The sequence below is a fragment of the Cherax quadricarinatus genome, chromosome 17, assembly GCF_038502225.1.
Source record: "Cherax quadricarinatus isolate ZL_2023a chromosome 17, ASM3850222v1, whole genome shotgun sequence".
Lineage (NCBI taxonomy): Eukaryota > Metazoa > Arthropoda > Malacostraca > Decapoda > Parastacidae > Cherax > Cherax quadricarinatus.
In genome coordinates, this window is record NC_091308.1 from 3,817,588 (window position 1) to 3,829,903 (window position 12,316).

The 12,316-nt window shown below is 45.8% G+C and overlaps 1 protein-coding gene across 4 annotated transcripts in view; it reads left to right on the plus strand.

The window, feature by feature from the left end:
- LOC128686444 (sodium-coupled monocarboxylate transporter 1) overlaps positions 1-12,316 on the plus strand; it is a 109,006-nt gene that overhangs the window by 20,673 nt on the left and 76,017 nt on the right. The window lies entirely within an intron of this gene.

Below are 12,316 nucleotides of genomic sequence, written 5' to 3' on the forward strand. Positions count from 1 at the left end.
TACCACCTCCTATATTTAATATATATTTTATTTAAAGACAAAATACATTGACAAAACATTCAGAAAAATACAATAGAAAGTACAACAACCTCGACAACAACCTGAACTTCAGCACCCATATCCAACACATAACCAAATAAGTATCCAAAACGGTTGGGATCCTCTCCAAGATACGATACTACGTGCCGCAAACTGCCCTTCTCACACTATACCATTCACTTATATATCCATACCTCACCTATGCTATCTGTGCTTGGGGTTCAACTGCAGCAACACACCTAAAGCCAATAATAACCCAACAAAAAGCCGCAGTAAGAATAATCACTAAATCCCATCCCTGGCAACACCCCTCCCCCCACTCTTCATAGATATAAACTTACTCCCTGTTCAGTACATCCACACTTACTACTGTGCAATCTACATCTACAGGACCTTAAATTCCAATATTAACCTTGACCTAAAACACTTTCTTGATAGTTGTGACAGAACCCACAGGCATAACACCAGACACAAACATCTCTACAACATTCCCTGTGTCCGACTACACCTTTACAAAAATTCAATGTATGCCAAAGGCCCTAAAATCTGGAACACCCTACCTGAAAATTCCGAAACTGCAGACACATTCATCACCTTCAAAACTACCATCAGAAAACATTTTATCTCCCTGATACACCCTGTCAAATAATAATACGAATACCACCTGGTGGTTCACACTTACACTCACTCACCCATTTGACAATAAACAGAAATATCAATCTCAATCTCAAAATAATGAATCTTAACTAGTCAAAAGTTGGCCTGTGATACTCCAATACTGAAACTATGTATAGTACCAAAACAAAAGCATTCACATTGCTAAACTCACAACTAGTATTTAGTCACTTAGCCATAATACCAACTTATCTCATAATTTTGTAACATTTTAAACCTAAGATTTAATATAAGTCTGCCCGAAATGCCTAGCCATGCTAGGCGTTCTAGTGGTACACTCTGTAATTATTATTTTACTACATGTAAACCACACAATAACCAAATTCTGTAAACTCAGCATTGTAATACTTATAGAGAATAAAGTATGAATAAAGTTTGAATTTGAAAATAACATAGGTAACTCAGAGCTACATCTCGAATACTTCATCCAGCTCCCCGGCGGTGGGCCATGTGCCCAGAATGCTGCAGGCATTTCCTCTGAAAGAGGAAGCTGGTCGCCCTGTGGTCCTTGGTTTCTATGATGAGCTTGTCACCCATCTCTTTGAGGAACTTTAGAGCACACTTGCCCCATGCTCCAAGGGTCTCCAACCCTATTGGGATGAAGTTATAGCAAGGGGAAAGGTCTTCATATTTGCGGATCTTCTGGGTCTCCCTGTGGCTGGCAGCTCCACCTCCTTCCACTATGGAGTATGGCAAGTAGGTGTCTGCCAATGTGGCGGCACAGGTGTAGTCCCAGGCAATCTGCTTTCCATCCTTCAAAGGTAGCATAGTGGCTCCATCAGGACTCTTTTGACTTCTGTCAGACCTCTGCACTTGGGGTTCCCATTGAGCTGGGCAACGGGCTGTGGCGAGGCTTCTCTTTATGATGTCATTGACCTCCTCATGCCTGGCATACTTTCCTTCTGCTGTGTGACACACGAGACCATGAAGTCTGAATTGATCAGCTGTCGCCCTGCTGCAAATACACCTATGTTTGGTGAGGATGGGGGCGGCTAGGCGAAGAGCAACACCAATCCGAATGGCCTGTGGGTCTAGTCGAGTGCCCAAGGAGGAATTAGGAACAGCTAACAGGAAATCTCCTGAGTGTGGTGCCTTCACTGCCAGGAGACGAGCTTTGTCATTTCCTGAGGCATTGGAGAGCATTGTGTTGGCGATTTTTTCCATGATTGGTTTGTCCTAGTGGAACTGTTTGTGTTCTTTGGGAGGAGCTGGTCTACTGGAGGAATCTGTAAGGGTGTCCCACCGAATCGCTGCTTCAGTAAACCTGGGGTCTTGAGCTCCTACCACGTCTCTCAAGCGTTCGGGAACAATCTTCTTGACTAATGCACTGGAAGCCAAACACGAAGACAGAAAAGCAGGTAAAGCAACATGCATTGCTTTGCGCACCCCTATACCTCCCAGTCACATTGGGAGGGTTGCCTGATCCCATTGCTGATCCTCTAGTGACAGGTTCAGTGCCTTCTTAAGGGTTGACCTCAGGTGTGCATCATATTCGTCGAGTGTTGGGTTGTCAAAAGAGGGTGCACACCTCAGGAAGTAAGTGAGTCTTGGAATAGTAAGGCACCTTGTGAGGAGATACAGAGCATCATGGGCATCAAGATTGCTTATTCTCTCCTCCATTCTCATCAGGTCATTCAATTTGTCCTTGAGGACTGTGTCGATGGCCTGGTGACCCAGCGGTGCTCCCAAGAGGATACTGTTGGATGGAGTGGTAATAGAGACTTCTGGGAAGATTCTTCACACAGCATTGATTATTTCGTGGTTTGCCATGATGATTTCACACTTGGAGGGATTGAGGATGAGTCCCAAGTTTTCTCCCTGTGTTTTCACCAGTTGTAGGTCCCCTACCAAGGACTCTTCAGTACCTGCCAGAGTGCCATCATCCGGGTACCAGATGTTGAGCTTGCTACATAGGCTGGAAGTTAGTTCTCTTACTGCCAAGCAGAAGAGAAGTGGAGCTAGTGGGTCACCCTGCTGAACACCTTCTGATGAGAGAATTTCATGTTCTCCAAACAAACGAATTGAGGGTTTGCTGTAGCAGGCTGAAATGAAGGGAAAAAGACTGGGGAACCGATCCCGAACAGCTGGCAAGACAGTATCTCTCTTCACCATATTAAAGGCATTTCTAAAATCAAGTTTGACTATGGCCTTGTCTTCTGGTAGGTCCCTGATGTAGGCCCTTGCCACATGAGCTGCAGCTTCACTGCCTTGAGAGACCCCAAAGCCCAGTTGGTGTGGCTGGAGTAAACTGGCAGCTTCTAGGCGAATGTTTCTTACTGCTGCTTTGGCAACGAGATGGCGAAGTGTTTCAAACCGCAATGGGTCTGATTCCCCCATCTTTCTTCTTCAACGCACACAGTGAGGCTCCAAAAAAGAAAGGTTTAATTTCTTCTGGGATTTGTTGATGAAAGTTGTTAACTCGGTGAGAAGAATTTTGTGCAGATGCACCTAGTACTGGATTTACCATCTCTTTGAGGTGCTGAGGTCGAATTGCAGATCCTGTAGGAAATGACACATTCGCCTTATAGACTTCCGATTCTGGCAAAATTAATTGTTCAGTGATGGGGTCTTCCTCAGGGTTGCTGTTGATGGCTATGGTGTCCCTGGTTGGATGCTTGTCTCTTAGTGCTTGGGCCGTGGTCTCATCTTTGGGGGCTACAGTGTCGTCACTTGTAATTATTCGGATTGCTTCCACTGTGTTACCTTCTTCGATTTTTTTGCTAACCTGTGTGCAAATTTTCTCGTTTTCAGTGGGACTTTTCTTCGGTCTACCTTTGTGATTCCTGCGATGATGGGGCAGAGGGACACAATTATCCATTCTTGGGTAGTTGCACTGCCTTGATAACTGACATGGTTAGCAGTTTGCCTCATCTCTCAGGAACTGCAATACAGACATTGCCGAACAGGAGTAGGTTGCGCCATGCTTGGATGGTGCCTCAGGCTTCTAAGTTGGTGGAACCTCCATTCACCTGCTTAAGAAGGTCTGTGAATTTCCCTGCTGCATATGGGCTAGCCGCTTTAGGGATGTGGGATAGGGTACTGCTAGCAGTGGATTTGAATGCCAACAGAAGGTTATCACAAGTGAGGAGGTTGCCATTGGAATTGTCATCTGCCTGTGGAGGCTGTGGGCTAATCTCTGTTGGGGGCATATGTGATCCTGCACACCCATTGTGTGCACGAATGCGGCCATCCCTGTTGCGTGCTCGAAACTCTCCACACACCTGACATGTGCCTCTTCTTTCATTGTTGGGTGCACTGTTTCCCTGGCTTTGCGGCTGGCTGGCTTCATCATCTGCCATACCTCAAACTGTGTGGTAAGCCCAGGCTGAAGGGAAAATGGCGCATGGCACATACCGCATGTAGTTCATGGTGGTGGTAGGGGGAGGAGAGGGGTCTCCCGTCCTTGTGGTGGGCGGTGGAGGAAAGGGAGGAGTGGAAGATGTGTGATGAGGCGGAGTAGGGCACTCACTCCCTCCCAGGACAAGTCACTATACACCACAATGCTCTGTGCACCTGTTACTATACACCATGGCAAGAAAGAATCAATGAGAAGTCCCCAGACATCATAGCAGTTACAGAAACAAAACTCACGGAGACAATAACAGATGCAATCTTCCCACCAGGATACCAGATCATGAGGAAAGATAGAAGGGGCAGGGGGGGAGGTGGGGTTGCTCTGCTCGTAAAAAACAGATGGAAATTCGAGAAAATGGAAGGCATAGATGAGACGGGAGAAAGAGACTACATAGCAGGTACACTTCAGTCTGGGGAACACAAAGTGGTCATTGCAGTGATGTATAATCCACCACAGAACTGCAGGAGGCCAAGAGAGGAATATGAAGAGAGCAACAGAGCAATGGTGGACACACTTGCTGAGGTGGCAAGAAGAGCTCACTCCAGCAGAGCAAAGTTGCTGGTTATGGGGGATTTCAACCACAGGGAGATTGACTGGGAAAACCTGGAGCCACATGGGGGTCCCAAAACATGAAGAGCCAAGATGTTGGACGTGGTGCTGGAAAACCTCATGCACCAACATGTTAAGGACACTACCAGAGTGAGAGGGGAGGATGAACCAGCAAGATTGGACCTTGTGTTCACCCTGGGCAGCTCAGACATTGAGGACATGAAGTATGAGAGTCCCCTAGGAGCTAGCGACCACGTGGTTCTGTGCTTTGAATACATAGTAGAGCTGCAAGTGGAGAGAATAACAGGAGTTGAATAGGAAAAGCCTGACTATAAAAGAGGGGACTACATAGGGTTGAAGAACTTCCTGCGGGAGGTCTAGTGGGACAGAGAACTGGCAGGAAAGCCAGTAAATGAAATGATGGAATATGTAACAACAAAATGCAAGGAGGCAGTGGAAAGGTTTATTCCCAAGGGCAACAGTAACAACGGGAAGACCAGAACGAGCCCCTGGTTTACCCGACGGTGTAAAGAGGCAAAAACAAAATGCAATAGAGAATGGAAAAAGTACAGAAGGCAGAGAACACACGAAAATAGGGAGATCAGTCTCAGAGCCAGGGATGAGTACGCACAGGTAAGGAGGGAGGCCCAACGACTGTATGAAAATGACATAGCATCGAGAATCAAGACTGACCCGAAACTGTTGTATAGCCACATCAGGAGAAAGACAACAGTCAAAGACCAGGTGATCAGATTAAGGACAGAAGGTGGAGAACTCACAAGAAATGATCAGGAGGTATGTGAGGAGCTGAACAGGAGATTTAAGGAAGTTTTTACAGTAGAGATAGGAAGGGCTGTGGGAAGACAGCACAGAAGGGAACATCAAGAGGGAATATACCAACAAGTATTGGATGACATACGAACAACTGAGGAGGTGGTGAAGAAGCTCTTAAGTGACCTTGACACCTCAAAGGCGGTGGGACCGGACAACATCTCCCCATGGGTCCTTAGAGAAGGAGCAGAGATGCTGTGCGTGCCTCTAACCACAATCTTCAACACATCCCTTGAAACTGGGCAACTACCTGAGAAATGGAAGACAGCTAATGTAGTCCCCATATTTAAGAAAGGAAACAGAAACGAGGCACTAAACTACAGACCTGTCTCTCTGACATGTATTGTGTGCAAAGTCATGGAGAAGATTATCAGGAGGAGAGTGGTTGAACACCTGGAAAGGAACAAGATTATAAATGAAAACCAGCATGGGTTCATGGAAGGCAAATCTTGTATCACAAACCTCCTGGAGTTTTATGACAAGGTAACAGAAGTAAGACACGAGAGAGAGGGGTGGGTAGATTGCATTTTCCTAGACTGCAGGAAGTCCTTTGACACAGTCCCCCATAAGAGATTAGTGCAGAAGCTGGAGGATCAGGCACTGCAATGGATGAGGGAATACCTGACAGGGAGGCAGCAACGAGTCATGGTACGTGAAGAGGTATCACAGTGGGCGCCTGTTACGAGCGGGGTCCCACAGGGGTCAATTCTAGGACCAGTGCTATTTTTGATATATGTGAACATGATGGAAGGTATAGACTCTGAAGTGTCCCTGTTCGCAGATGACGTGAAGTTGATGAGAAGAATTAAATCGGACGAGGATGAGGCAGGACTGCAAAGAGAGCTGGACAGGCTGGACATGTGGTCCAGTAACTGGCTTCTCGAATTCAATCCAGCCAAATGCAAAGTCATGAAGATTGGGGAGGGGCAAAGAAGACCGCAGACAGAGTATAGGCTAGGTGGACAAAGACTACAGACCTCACTCAGGGAGAAAGACCTTGGGGTGACCATAACACCGAGCACATCACCGGAGGCACACATCAACCAAATAACCGCTGCAGAATACAGGCGCCTGGCAAACCTGAGAATAGCGTTCCGATACCTTAATAAGGAATCGTTCAAGACACTGTACACTGTGTATGTTAGGCCCATACTGGAGTATGCAGCACCAGTCTGGAACCCACAACACCTGGTCAAGCACGTCAAGAAGTTAGAGAAAGTACAAAGGTTTGCAACAAGGCTAGTCCCAGAGCTCAAGGGAATGTCGTACGAGGAAAGGTTAAGGGAAATCGGACTGACGACACTGGAGGACAGAAGGGTCAGGGGAGACATGATAACGACATACAAGATACTGCGGGGAATAGACAAGGTGGACAGAGATAGGATGTTCCAGAGAGGGGACACAGGGACATGGGGTCACAACTGGAAGCTGAAGACTCAGACGAGTCACAGGGACGTTAGGAAGTATTTCTTCAGTCATAGAGTTGTCAGCAAGTGGAATAGCCTAGCAAGTGAAGTAGTGGAGGCAGGAACCATACATAGTTTTAAGATGAGGTATGACAAAGCTCAGGAAGCAGAGAGAGAGAGGACCCAGTAGCGATCAGTGAAGAGGCGGGGCCAGGAGCTGAGTCTCGACCCCTGCAACCACATTTAGGTGAGTACAATTAGGTGAGTACCACTATGCTCTGTGCACAGCCCCACTATAAACGACACACCGCTATACACTACATATGCTGTGCGCATACCATGCTCATACTACGCACTATACACTATACATACGGTGAACAAACACTCCATTGTTGTAACACGAGCACATGGTGTATGCGCGCCTGTTTGGGGAAGGGGGAACACAGTTTTACCGCTCAACCTCCGCCTCCTCCTCATCCATTAGGCCTCCCCTCACTGACCTCACCTACCCATGGTGACCGTTATGTTCCCTCACTGAATTCACCTACACAACACTTTTCTTGATTCTGAAGGAAGAGACGAAATGCAGTCTTCTGGCCCTTTCCAACACGAGCAGCAGATAATCACACACCAGGCCCGGTGGCCTGGTGGCTAAAGCCCCCGCTTCACACACGGAGGGCCCGGGTTCGATTCCCGGCGGGTGGAAACATTTCGACACGTTTCCTTACACCTATTGTCCTGTTCACCTAGCAGCAAATAGGTACCTGGGTGTTAGTCGACTGGTGTGGGTCGCATCCTGGGGGACAAGATTAAGGACCCCAATGGAAATAAGTTAGACAGTCATCGATGACGCACTGACTTTCTTGGGTTATCCTGGGCGGCTAACCCTCCGGGGTTAAAAATCCGAACGAAATCTTATCTTAGCTTGTTGATGATAATCCTGTTAGGTGTTCTTGATTGGACGATATTGTGCCAAAACACAGAGCAGGATGCCCACAGCCTCTCTCTGGCAGAGGTTACCTGGAGGTTATTCCGGGGATCAACGCCCCCGCGGCCCGGTCCATGACCAGGCCTCCCGATGGATCAGGGCCTGATCAACTAGGCTGTTACTGCTGGCCGCACGCAGTCCGACGTACGAGCCACAGCCCGGCTGATCCGGCACTGACTTTAGGTATCTGTCCAGCTCTCTCTTGAAGGCAGCCAGGGGTTTATTGGCAATTCCCCTAATGCTTGATGGGAGGCTGTTGAACAGTTTTGGGCCCCGGACACTTATGGTGTTTTCTCTTAGTGTACCAATGGCGCCCCTACTTTTTATTGGCGGCATTTTGCATCGCCTGCCCAGTCTTTTACTTTCGTAGGGAGTGATTTCTGTGTGCAGATTTGGGACCATTCCTTCCAAGATTTTCCAAGTGTAGATTATGATATATCTCTCCCTCCTGCGTTCCAACGAGTACAAGTCAAGTGCTTCCAAGCGTTCCCAGTAGTTAAGGTGCTTGACAGAACTTATACGTGCAGTAAAGGATCTCTGTACACTCTCTAGATCTGCGATTTCACCTGCTTTGTATGGAGATGTTAATGTACAGCAGTATTCCAGCCTAGAGAGAACAAGTGATTTGAAAAGGATCATCATGGGCTTGGCATCTCTCATTTTGAAAGTTCTCATTATCCATCCTATCATTTTCTTTGCACGTGCGATCGTGGCACCGTTGTGATCCTTGAAAGTGAGATCCTCAGACATTACTACTCCCAGGTTCCTTACATTATTTTTCCGCTCTATTGTATGGCCGGAGTCAGTAGTATACTCTGTTCTAGTTATTATCTTCTCCAGTTTTCCATAACGGAGTAGTTGGAATTTGTCCTCATTGAACATTATATTGTTTACCGTTGCCCACTGGAAAACTTTGTTTATATCTTCTTGGAGGTTAACCGCATCCTCAGCAGATGACAGCCTCATGCAGATCCTAGTATCATCCGCAAAGGATGATATGGTGCTGTGGTGTATATCTCTGTTTATGTCTGATATGAGGATAAGGAATAAGATGGGGGCGAGTACTGTGCCTTGTGGAACAGAGCTCTTCACTATGGCAGCCTCCGATTTAACTCCGTTGACCACTACTCTTTGTGTTCGATTTGTTAGGAAGTTGAAGATCCATCTCCCCTCTTTCCCAGTTATTCCTTTAGCACGTATTTTATGGGCTATTATGCCATGATCGCATTTGTCAAATGCTTTTGCAAAGTCTGTGTATATTACATCTGCATTCTGATTTTCTTCCAGTGCATCCAAGGCCATGTCATAGTGATCCAGTAGTTGTGAGAGGCAGGAGCGACCTGCCCTGAACCCATGTTGCCCTGGATTGTGCAGATTTTGGGAATCCAGGTGATTTGCAATCCTGCTTCTTAGCACTCTTTCAAAGATTTTTATGATGTGGGATGTCAGAGCTATTGGTCTATAGTTCTTAGCTAATGCTTTGCTGCCACCTTTATGGAGTGGGGCTATATCCGTTGTTTTAAGTGACTGTAGAATTTCACCCATGTCCAAGCTCCTCCTCCATAGTGTACTTAGGGCATGCGAGAGGGGTTTCTTGCAGTTCTTAATGAAAACAGAGTTCCACGAGTCTGGGCCCGGGGCTGAGTGCATAGGCATATTGTCAATGGCTTTCTCGAAATCTATCGGAGTTAGGGTAATGTCGGAAATCTGGCATACATTTATGGAGTTTTGAGGCTCATTCATGAAGAAATCATTTGGGTCGTTGATCCTCAGACCGATTAGTGGTTCACTAAACACAGAGTCGTACTGGGATTTCAATATTTCACTCATTTCCTTGTTGTCGTCTGTGTAAGTCCCATCCTCTCTGAGTAAGGGCCCGATACTAGATGTGGTATTTGCCTTGTTTTTGGCATATGAAAAGAAATATTTTGAATTTCTTTCAATTTCACTAATAGCTTTAAGCTCCTCCTGCCTCTCCTGGTTCCTGTAAGAGTCATTTAGCTTAAGTTCGATAGTTTCCACTTCCCTGGTCAGCGCCTCCTTTCGTGTATCAGATATTCTAGCACTCCTGAGGAGCTCAGTGACTCTTCGTCGTCTTCTGTAGAGGGAGTGTCTTTTTCTCTCCAGTTTACTCCTGCTCTTCTTCTTTCTTAGGGGAATATGCCTAGAACATGCTTCGGCTACCAGGAAGTTGATCCTTTCAAGGCACTGGTTTGGATCCATGTCATTTAAGACATCTTCCCAACATGTTTCGTTTAGGACATGGTTTACCTGGTCCCAGTTGATGTTCTTGTTGTTGAAATTGTATTTTGTGAAGACACCTTCACAGGTACATGCATTCTGTTGTTCAGGACCCCTATGCATGTACGTCTGGACTTTGATTAGATTGTGATCGGAATTAGTTGTTTTTGATATTCTTATGTCTCTTATCAGGTCCTCATTATTTGTGAAGATAAGGTCAAGTGCATTTTCTAGTCTTGTTGGCTCCACTATCTGCTGGCTTAAGGTGTGTTTTTCGCAGAGACTTAGTAGCTCATGTGTGTGTGACCTTTCATCTGCGCTACCTCCGGGGATTGTTTCAGCTATAACATTATTTGCTACATTTTTCCATTTTGTATGCCTTAGGTTGAAATCACCAAGCAGTAAGATGTTTGGGGATGGAGCTGGAAGGTTTTCCAAACAGTAATCGATTTTCAGTAGCTGTTCCTTGAACTGTTGGGAGGTTGCATCTGGTGGCTTGTATACAACCACAATGACTAGGTTTTGGTTCTCGATCTTTATTGATAGAACTTCAACTACCTCATTTGTGGTGTTCAGCAACTCCGTGCAGATAAGGGACTCTTTGACATACAGGCCAACCCCCCCTTGTTGCCTGTTTTTTCTGTCGCATCTAAAAAGGTTGTAACCACTTATCCATATTTCACTGTCAAAGTGATCTTTTGTGTGAGTCTCTGTGAAGGCTGCAAACATTGCATTAGACTCCACTAGAAGTCCACTGATAAAAGGTATTTTGTTGTTGGTGGATGGCTTAAGGCCCTGTATATTAGCAAATATGAACGAGGTTGTATTCTGTGTTTGTTGGGGGGATTTTGTTATTGGCATCAGTAGTTGTAATTCTGGAGGGCCATGGGTGGCCACTGGCTGCACCTCCAGTCCAACAAGGCTCCAAGGTGGTGGACTATTTTTGTTATTTCCTTCCATTTTCTTTTTTCGTTTCCTGCCACTAAAAAATCACCTGGAGTTGGGTTGTCGTAGCTACTATTGTTTGTCTTGTGGGGTCTGTGCCTCCTGGTCCCTTTTAGATGGTATGCAGGGCACTCGATGTTGTAACACGGCTTCTAGAGGACCGAGGAGTGGCACATTTTTGGGTGAAAGAAAGTACAGGAAGAAGAACGACACACTCCTTTAGACAGGAGGTCGCTACATTTTTTGGGATGGTCAAAGTTGCATGTCCCATTTTTTTCCCCTGTTATTCCATGCTTACAGATGCCCCAAGCATAATATTTGCACAAATTCACCTTTGGTTGAGAATTGTTGGGAGGTGTGTTGTCAATTTCTGCAGGTTCTGAGACTGCACTATAATCCTCAGTATCCAAGCCAGGGCCACCCCGTCCTGGATTCCATCTACTTTCCCCAGTAGAGGAAGGAGGAGACTCCTCTCCAACATCTGTACTGTGGGCCACGGTCTTGTGCAATGATGGTTGTATATTTACTGTTTTTGTGGTGGTTTGGGTAGTGTCCCTAGGAGAGTCTGGGCTGGCAGTAAGGCTGGGGGCTGGGTCTGGGTCAGCACTGGGGCTGGGGGGTGGGGCTGGGTCTGGGCCAGCACCAGCACTGAGGGTATTGGTGCTATGCCCGGGGGGGCCTGGGCCAGCACCAGCACTGTGGGTATTAGTGCTATGACTGGGGGATGGATCTGGCTTAGCACCATGTGGGTGACTAGGTAGTTTCGAGTCATCTGTTGTGGTATGGACATTCTGCATTTTTTGATACACTATCTCTTTCTCCCATGTTTTATATATTTTTGGTAGACTATCCAAGAGGTCATCCTTGTTTTCTTGATTATTTTTATCATTTATTACTCTCCTTAGTACCTTTCTGATACCTGCCCAAAGTTCTACATCTTTATTGCACAACCAGAAGCACCTTGCTAGTTCGAGGTCATTTTTTGAGGCTGTATTTAGTCTAGTACAAGAGATATGATGTTTGGAAGAGCATAGGTTGCATGTGATTCTGGATTTCCTTCCAAGGATTTTTTTACATGTCCCACAGATATGCTGTGCTGACATCCTGTCTGTATCCTACTACACTGTAGGATTTCCACTTTACCTTTCTCTTGCTGGTGCCATATATATATATATATATATATATATATATATATATATATATATATATATATATATATATATATATATATATATATATATATATATATATATATATATATATATATATATATATATATATATATAT